Source organism: Talpa europaea (genome assembly GCF_964194135.1).
Source record: "Talpa europaea genome assembly, chromosome: 8".
Classification (NCBI taxonomy): Eukaryota; Metazoa; Chordata; class Mammalia; order Eulipotyphla; family Talpidae; genus Talpa; species Talpa europaea.
In genome coordinates this window covers 32,067,081-32,076,779 of record NC_140075.1, presented here as the reverse complement: position 1 = coordinate 32,076,779, position 9,699 = coordinate 32,067,081, and positions in this window count along the sequence as shown.

The window sequence follows — 9,699 nt, the reverse complement described above, 5'->3', positions numbered from 1 at the left end:
TGATTGGACAGCCGCTTGCGCAAGCGCAGTCGCCTTCCGTTGTATGTTGGTGGAAATGTAGGTCAATCAAGGGGCAAAGCCCGCTTTTTGATCCCTATTTTGTCGCATTGGGTCCTAGGGTTGAGGTAATGGGGAAAACTGCTTGTGTCATTTATTTGTTAGGAGTGTATAATTATTTCTGGTGGAGGCTTAGGGTAGAGAGTTGGGGAAGGAGGCATCACAAGACCAGAAACTGGAATTGGGGTAGAAGTGATTAGTATCGGGCCTCCCCGGTGGCGCAGCGGTTGAGCGCTGGGTTGCGAAGCTGCCCGCAGCGTCTGCGGCGCCGGTTCGATCCCCCGGCTGCTCCCCGGCCACCGGAGGAGGGTCCCACATGGCGCGCAGACCTCTCCTGCCGCCCGCTGCTCCCCTCAGCAGTGTACTTCGGTCCTTCTGCCTGCTCTGCTCCCCGCTCTGGCTCTGGTGAATTCTCTCACCCTCCCGCGCTTCTGACTGTACCCAGTGCATGTATAAACAAAAAAACAAACAAAGAAATAAATAAATAAGTAAAAGCATGCCTCTATTAAAAAAAAAAAAAGAAGTGATTAGTATCATTAAACCAGCTATATGAGTGAAAAATCCCTAAGCCCCAAGGGGAGATATGAGAATTGGTTAATACAAAGGACTGCTATAGAAAATATCTGTAGGCACAGACCACAGGTGGGGATATGGAGATTGAGGGTCATTACGGAGAATCACCAGTCCTTACAAATTAACCCAATCACAAGCTAGAAGTGGTTCATTTAATAGATAACAATTTCATAAAGGAATGAACACCTCCTCCAAAAGGAACACTATATCAGAAAAACTCCTTCTGCCCACTTGTGTCTGTGTGTCTTCTTTTTTTCTAATGAACCTGCCTTTTTAGATATAACCAAACGTCTTTGTCTCTTTGGCAAACTCGCCTGTCACTAAAAGGGAAACTCTGCTGAAACTTTTCTCAGAAGTAAAACCAAGGACCCCACTCACCAAACCCCAATTTCTCATCAGAACCCCATCAATTCCCACTAGAAACTGTCACATCCTGGCAAAATGATCCAGGTTAGGCTGCATGACTGCATGACTATTTAAAGTCAGCGTTAGATTGAACGATACTAATAATTTCATCTCAGATCCCTGGTCTTCTCATCTGGGTTTAAATCCTTGGCAATTTAATCAATTCAGTTTCTCTGTTTTTTTTTTTTTTTTTCCTTCCTGACCCATTTCAACTTAAAGGACCCAAATGTTGGATTGCTGTTTACAACTCTGGTCAATACATGAAAGCAGGATCGTCACTTTTCTTTATGGGCCCTTCTGACAGTTTGGTTGTTTCCTACATCCATCTGCAGGGCTCTGAGAGCCTCTATTCAGCATGGAGGGTAACTGGGGTTCCTCTTGTGGGGTGTGACAAAAGACCAGGAGTAGACTATTAGGGAAACTCAGTGTTTCCTAACACCATAAGGCTGTCATCTGGTCCACTCCCTAGGAGTACTGAATCTTATAGTTGCAAGTCTCGGAGCTCCAGTTTCATTAGTCTTTGATGAGGTAGAGGAATTTTATTTTTACAGAAGCTCCTGATAAAGGAGCATCTACAGGAAAACCTATAGTTCATATCATACCTAACATTGAGACTTCATATTTGGCCTTTAAGATTGGAGAGGGACAATGACGCAGGCTCCCACCATTTGTATTCAACATCTGGAGGGTGTTGAGTATCTGGAGGAAGTGATGGGTAATAATCTGGAGGTTGTTGGCAGTGCCAAAAGGCAGGCAAAAAGGCATCTAGATTGGAAGAAATAAAACTGCCTTATTTGAAGATGACATAATCCTTTGTAGAAAATTGTAAGGATATGCACACACAAAAAGCAAAAAATGAACTACTAGAACTTAAATGGTTAGTAGGGCTTCAGATACAAAAATCAACTATTTCTGGGTACTGACATAAAAAATTAAGTCAAAAATGCCATTCATTCAAGAATGAAATACTTAGGAAAAAATTTAATGAAAGAAGTACAAGATTCATATACTGAAAATTACAAAACATGTTTATTAAAATGAAGGAAGATCTAAATGAATGGAGACTTTACACACTGTCTTCAGAAACTGCGCCCATGAAATCAACTTTTTGTCAAAAATATATCAGGGGTGGCAGAATTTTGCTTCCCTACAGACCCCCTTTGGAATTTCTCAGTAAGTTGTACAATTCAGAAGGTGAAGTGTGGGGTCAATATAATTCTTTTATTATGAGGGTTTCCAATTGCCTTAGTTGTTATACCTGGAGACAATTGTTGCCCTCACTGGATTATTTTGGCAACCTTGTCAAATATAATTGACCATAAATATGAGTTTATTTTTGGACTCACAATTCTAGTTCATTGCTTTATAGTCTATTATTATCAGTATCAGTGTCTTCACTACTGTAGCTTTTGAAATTGGGATGTGTAATTCCTCCACTTTTGTTCCTTTTTCAAGACTGTTGACATTGATCTTTTAGGCTTTTGGCATGTTTATTGAACTGCCATCTTCAAACACAACCCAATTTTCTCCATTTAAACAGTATGACTCCTATGGGAGGCTCAGTTAAATGCTTTTCTGAAATCAACAATGCTTTACCTTTCTCATTGATCTGACATATTTATTTATTTAAGATTTATTTATTTATTTATACAAGCACTGGGAACAGTCAAAAGCGCAGGAGGGTGAGAGAATTTACCAGAGCCAGAGCGGGGAGCAGAACAGGCAGAAGGACCAAAGTACACTGCTGAGGGGAGCAGTGGGCGGCAGGAGAGGTCTGCTCGCCATGTGGGACCCTTGCTGTTGACCGGGGATGGAACCGGCGCTGCAGAGGCTGCAGGCAGCTTTGCAGCCCAGCGCTCAACCGCTGCGCCACCAGGGGAGGCCCTGACATACTAATTTAATAAGCCTGTGTAATAAGTAAAAGGAGAGGAGAGGAGTCTGGAAGGCTTAATTCTCTGCCAAATACAACAGTACCTTAGTGATCGTCAAATTCCTTTCTGACTCACAAATCATTTAGAGACCCATTTTAAAATTCTGCTTAGAAAAAAAGGTCAAACTGATGAGTGAACTGTGGGTCCCTATGAGCTGGCTACTTAGCTGGCCACTCATGGGCAACTGTGACCTATTTGCTATCTGCAAATCAGATCAGAACATTCCTTGACTACCTATGGAGTATAGCCCAGGTCATGAGGCTACTTATGGCGTAGAGCCCGTATCAGGGACACCCAGGCCGCTGTTGACCTGATTATGTGACTATCTCCATGGTGTTCTTGGGATAACTGCCTGTGATAACATACTTTGCTGATGCAAATGTCTCGATGTATGGTCACGATGTTCCCTTCCCCGTCCTCGTAAAACTTTGTCCTCCATTCCTATCCCACCCTCCAGACCTTATTCCTTATGCCATTGTCGCACGATCAGCTTTTATTAGCCTGTATGATTTCAATAAATGGCACAAGAACTTCTGCTCTAGTAGCAGAGTCTTGCCTTGCAAACCTGCTCCATGACTGCTGTGTCCCTCATCACGTTCCCGGCGCAAAGCGGCAACAAAGTTCCTGTCATAACAATGGGCCATTTCTGTAATCTGCCCTTTTCCTTTTTGCAAATCTTGCTAGTTTGTCTCTTTTTGTTCTCTAACCATGTCCCAATATCTATGATATTTCTGTGATTACAGTTACTAAAATTGTTTACTTTCACAGCACAACTGAGGAGTTCACAGAATGCAGTTATCTGTTCAAATAGTTTGTATGCTATACCTGATGTGTCATTCTGGCACTACATCTATCAGGAAGAGGCAGCACAAAATGCATTTATAAATTAGCACATGCACTCATTCTGCTAAAATTCAAAGTTTTCATTCAGAAATTGAGTTGGTTCTGAGAAAATATTTCATAAAATAAAGTTTTCATGGCCATTTTCCCCAACTGACATCCTGCAAAAGATATTTTAATAGGAGGCAGAAATTTTCTATTCCACTGTTGGTAGAGAAAAGACAATCCCTAAACTCAAGAAATTCGTTGTTGTGGAGAATACTTTTCTCCATAGCCCATAAAATTGTTTGCACATAAAATCCTCTAAAGTTATGTCACTACCATTTCTTTTTCCAAAGCAATAAGGAAAAAGATGTGACATCTGTATAAAACTACAAAGGAAATCACCGAGTTCAACCAGGACACAGGTATTGAGTCACACAGATCCAAGTGCAGGCTGCATTATGCAATAACATTGTTATTATTTTCTCTTATTAAAGTTGTTTTACCTATGTGTATTTCCATTATACTGAAGCCTAAACTTTTTTTTAAAGATTTATTTATTTATTTATTTATACAAGAGCTGGGGTACAGGCCAAAGGCGCAGGAGGGTGAGAGGATTCACTAGAGACAGAGCAGGGAGCAGAATAGAGAGACGGACCGAAAGCACCTCTGGGAGGAGTCAGAGAATAGTGAAGAGGATCATTCCTTTTAGAATGGAGTAAATAACTGACCTGATATGTTTCTTTGAGTTATAAGCCAATCAAGGACTTGGTTTTGAGATGCCAAAACTCTGAGTTGAGTTGCCAAAACTCAGTCATTGCTGAGGGGAGCAGCTGGTGAGATAGGAGAGGTCTGCCGTGCCATGTCGGTATCTCCATCTGGGAATCGAACCCATGCTGCAGAGGCTACGGACAGCTTCATAGCGCTGCAGTCAACCCGCTGCGCCACCAGGGATGGAGCCTAAACTTTTTAACAGCAGCAATTTTTCTTGATGGCTTTAGGTGTTTACTATAAACCCACATTGTGATGGCTTCAGAGGTAATGACCTGCTTAAGATTATTTAGTCTACTCTGGTTTGTCTAGTTGGTTATTTATTTATTTTTCTTAAAATGGTCTCCTCATTTGTCATTGCCCTATGGGTTGTCAGCATAAGCTTTGCAGTGTCCCCATTAATAGAACTACTTCCAATTGGTTATGGGTTGAATGACCAAATCATCCAACTGGTTAGGATTGTTTCTAAAGAAATAATATGTGTATGGTGTTCTACAAATAAGAGATTTTCCTGTGAATAAAACATTGAAACTCTCGCTAATGATGCGTGATATCTATTGTAGGCCCACATTTCTTCTTTGATTAATTTTTCTTTTCTTCAGACACATTCAGGTATTGAATATAAAAATTCACCCATCTGGTTTAGTTCTCAATGGGACTACAGATGGTGGTAGGAAGTGTCAGGACCATGTCTCCAAATAAAGAGACTTGCTAATTTTAAGGAAAGATCAGAATCCAGTGTTTAGAAGGCTAAAGAATATATAGAAGGTAACTAAGAGTTTTGGCAACTCAACTCAGTTTTGGCATCTCAAAACCAAGTCCTTGATTGGCTTATAACTCAAATAAACATATCAGGTCAGTTATTTACTCCATTCTAAAAGGAATGAGGCTCTTCACTATTCTCTGACTCCTCCCAGAGCTGTTAAGAAATAGCCCGCAGTACCTCACAAATTTACCAGGTAAATCTTCCATCACTGCTCGGTATAGAGAAAAAGAAAAAGAAAATCTCTAAATTGGAGTTTCCACTAAACTAGATGTTTAAAAGCTCTTGTTAGCAAATATCAGCCATTTTTAGTTAGAATGGCTTGACTCAAAGCTCAAAGTAATGTGAATTTGGAAAATTTCAGTTCACTGATGATGACTTCCTTCTAAGTAACTATTCTCTCAATATATGGGGAGCAGGAAAAATATCTGATTTGTAGCATAAGAAATCCAGTTTGTAAAGATAGTCCTCTCAGGGGTGTGTCTGCAGTAAATGCTTGCTCTACATTCCAATCAACTCAGGTATACAAGTCACCTTTAAATACAAAGCCTGGGCCTCCCCTGGTGGCCCAGGCGGTTGAACGCCATGCTGTGAAGCTGTCTGCAGACTCTGCAGTGAAGGTTTGATCCCCGCCTGCAGGCAAGGGTCCCACATGGCATGGCAGACCTCTCCTGTTGCAGTGGCTGCTCCCCTCAGCAGTGTATTTTGTCAGTCTGCCCGTTCTGTTCCCCGCTCTGTCTCTGTTAAATCCTCTTGCCCTCCAGTACATCTAGCATGTACCCCAGTTCTTGCATAAATAAATAAATCTTTTAAAAAAATTTAAAATAAAAAAATAAATACAAAGCCTGACATGACTCTAAAATCAATTTGAAAAAAATCAATGGCCATTAAGAATACTCTAAAAAGAACACTCAGGGTAAAGAAGAATAATTTGATTGCAGATATAAGTATATGATCAAACTTGGACCTTGCAATCCCACTTCTGTAAACAAAGAGTTATATGTTAAAAGGTATTCATTGTGTCATTATTTTCAAATGGATAAAACAGGAAACAGTAAGGCAAAGCTTTTCTACTTGCTAGATGGGGTGCTGCCTGATTCATGATTTACTAAAGCCAATTAGATCTCTAAATTTATTTGGATGAATTTTTTTTTAACACCATTGAAAAGCAAAATAATGTAGAATGATTATTAATTAGATCCTAAGGAGGTAATAGTGGATGAGACCCAAAACATAACAGGGAGGGTGAGTCTTGAACAGGAGGAGCTCATTATCACACAGTGAGAACAAAGGGGAAAGGATGGATTAGAACTCTGGTAAGTTTTAGCACAAAGCAACAGAAAGTTACAAGAATGCCCAGTATATTGTTCTCATCCTCTTTCTCTCTTTTCTCAGTATGAAAATCAAACTTCTTTGCTGAGAATTGAGATTAACTCACAGCATAGTGGGTTCAAATAAAAAGTAATAAAAAAAAATAGGATGAGCAAGAAGAGAGAATTGATTAGGAAAACAGGAAAGAAAAAAATTGGAAATAAGCAAACAGGGTAATGCATAAATACTACATCAAGTTGGTAAACTATTATGTAACCATTATTGTAAACTAGGAATGACAAATACAAGGAAATAAAATTTTTGAAAGTTGACATAATCTCATGATTCATTTATGTTCAAATATATAATGCATGCATAGATGAAAAAAGAGCAAGGGTAGTAAAACTGGCAAACTGTATTTAAATGCAACATTTTTATAATTTTACAGTATTTTTATTTTCTTCAGAGACTGGTAAACCTATGAGCATGGCATAGATTCCACCAAAATAACTGCATGGCCACTACATTGATCTTATACTTTCTCCAAATCCTAACATTAAACTCCAGATAAAGCAAAGCTGAAACACCATGCAGGTTATTTTGAATGGACTTTTGAGACAAGAGAAATGTGAAGAGGGTAAATGTTAAAATTTTTAAGACTGATCCATAGAATATGAAACCATCAACAAAAGATCCCTCATGTTCCAAAACATTCACAGCAGCACTATTTACAATAGCTAGGGCATGGATGCAGCCTAAATGTCCATCGACAGACTTACTGAATCAGTAAGATGTGGTATGTACACCACATGGAGTAGAGAGCCATAAGAAAGGATGAAAGGCAGCTATTTTCAACAAAGTGGAGGGGATTTGAGAGAATAATGTGCAGCAAAGTCAGTCAGAATGATAAACCAAATACTGGACACATTTACATAGCAGACAATTTGATAATATAAAAGAATTTTCACAATCTAGTGGACATTAACAAATATCCTGAGGGCTCAGACATTAAGGAGCGGGGAGGGACAGGGACAAGGGGATACAAGAAATGGTGTAGGGGTAGGGGATGGATTTATAAGACTGATTTCATTGATTACTGCTTTGAGTCCTGCATTGTGCCAATAAACCTTAAAATAAGAACTACTTGTACCCTATATAGACTTAACACTCACTAAAGGTAGAAGATATGAGCTGACCACAGATGTGTATCCATAGCATACAGCAAGCGAAAGGGAGTGAGGGGGTCAAACAGGGAGAGAAGAACACAAGGGACTATGGTGATGGGTCCACAGGTGATAGGGTTATGAGAGAACTGTGGGGCCTATACCTGAGGAGAGAAACCAATTACTATACAAAAATGAACAACGATGTAAGAATATTAAAAATGAGAAGATATGGAAAGGTATGTAATAATAGCTGGGTACAATGTGTCACTGAGGTTGTCTATTCATGAGGATGTGGACAACTTAATAGGTGAGAGATTCCCCATTGGTAGGCCTTTTCTATATTACAGGAATCATGGAGAAAAATGGAATCCTACCTGGAGTCAAGTGGCTAAGGCTGACAGTGCTGGCCCCGAGACGAATGCCTCCACCTCCTGTGTCCAGGCAGCAGCACAGAAGACCCATTTGATAGCACAGACATATATCTGTAAGGGAGACACTGTGATTTCAAACATGATGAAGGGGGTTGAGTTACTAAAACTTTTTTTTTTTAAATCTTTTTTTTTTAAGACTATTTTTTTTTTTTAAGATTTATTTTTATTTATTTATATAAGCACTGGGTACAGTCAGAAGTGCGGGAGGGTGAGAGAATTCACCAGAGCCAGAGCAGGGAGCAGAGCAGGCAGAAGGACCGAAGTACACTGCTGAGGGGAGCAGCGGGCGGCAGGAGAGGTCTGCGCGCCATGTAGGACCCTCCACCGGTGGCCATGGAGCAGCCAGGATTGAACCAGCGCTGCAGAGGCTGCGGGCAGCTTCGCAATCCAGTGCTCAACTGCTGCGCCACTGGGGAGGCCCTGAGTTACTAAAACTCTTATAAAACACATGGACAAAGTCAAGCAAGTTATTTATTTTAACCACAAGTATTTATTGATGGGTCAAAGAATACAATTTTAATGGAACAATAAGGCACAACTGTGGATTAAAACAGTTTGCTACACAGCCAAAAGGAGGAAAAAGCCATAATCTTAGGACCTTTAAATACGCAAGTCAAGGAGCCTCTGAAGTATCTTTCTAACAGATCAGTGTCAGACCATTCTTCTTTTTTATACAATTCTTATAATACATCACTTTATCACAAAGTCAGAATGATACTTCATCAAGAATTTCTCAGCCATGTGGACTTCCGTCATCCAGCCTGGCTACTCCTCTATTTCCTACTCTTCCCAAGCTTGGAATTTTTCTTTCCCCCAGCAACTCCCTTCCTAAAGTATTATGTATACACATCTTGGACAGTCTTCCAAAGCAAGGAAACAAGCAAGCAAGCAATGAGTCAGAGAAAGCCATCCAGGGGCAGATATAAGGACGAACAGACTCATAAAAATAGACATTAGGATGGAAACAGCCTGATTCGAAGAGCCTGTATAAGCTGACTTAGGCAGAGAAGTTGCTATGGCTCATACTAAGGCCTATGATATCACCTCAGGTTGTGCCACCGGTGCCAGTTTCCCTGTTTCTAAGGGATCAGCAGTAGTCTAGGAGTGGAGTTGGTAAGTCAATGTAAGCAGGCTGCTAATGATATGATACATTCAATGCTTTGGACCTCTGTGAAGAGCTGACTATAGCTTCCAGCATTAACGTTTGCCGAGTGTGAAATCCATAGAGAATTTTGTGCAAACTTCAAGACACTGAGGACAATCTTTAAATCTCCTGGACTGGGATAAGTTAGGCACTTCCATAACACTAATGTGTTTCCACTACTTGGAAATGTGAAGTGAAAAAACATTCCAGGGCACGTAACACTGAGGCATAAATCATGCTGCAGAGGTGGGAACACACAAGGCTTTCACGGTGCCCAGCTACCTTGTTCAAAAAGCCATGAGCAAGTCCCCAAACATCCTGTCAC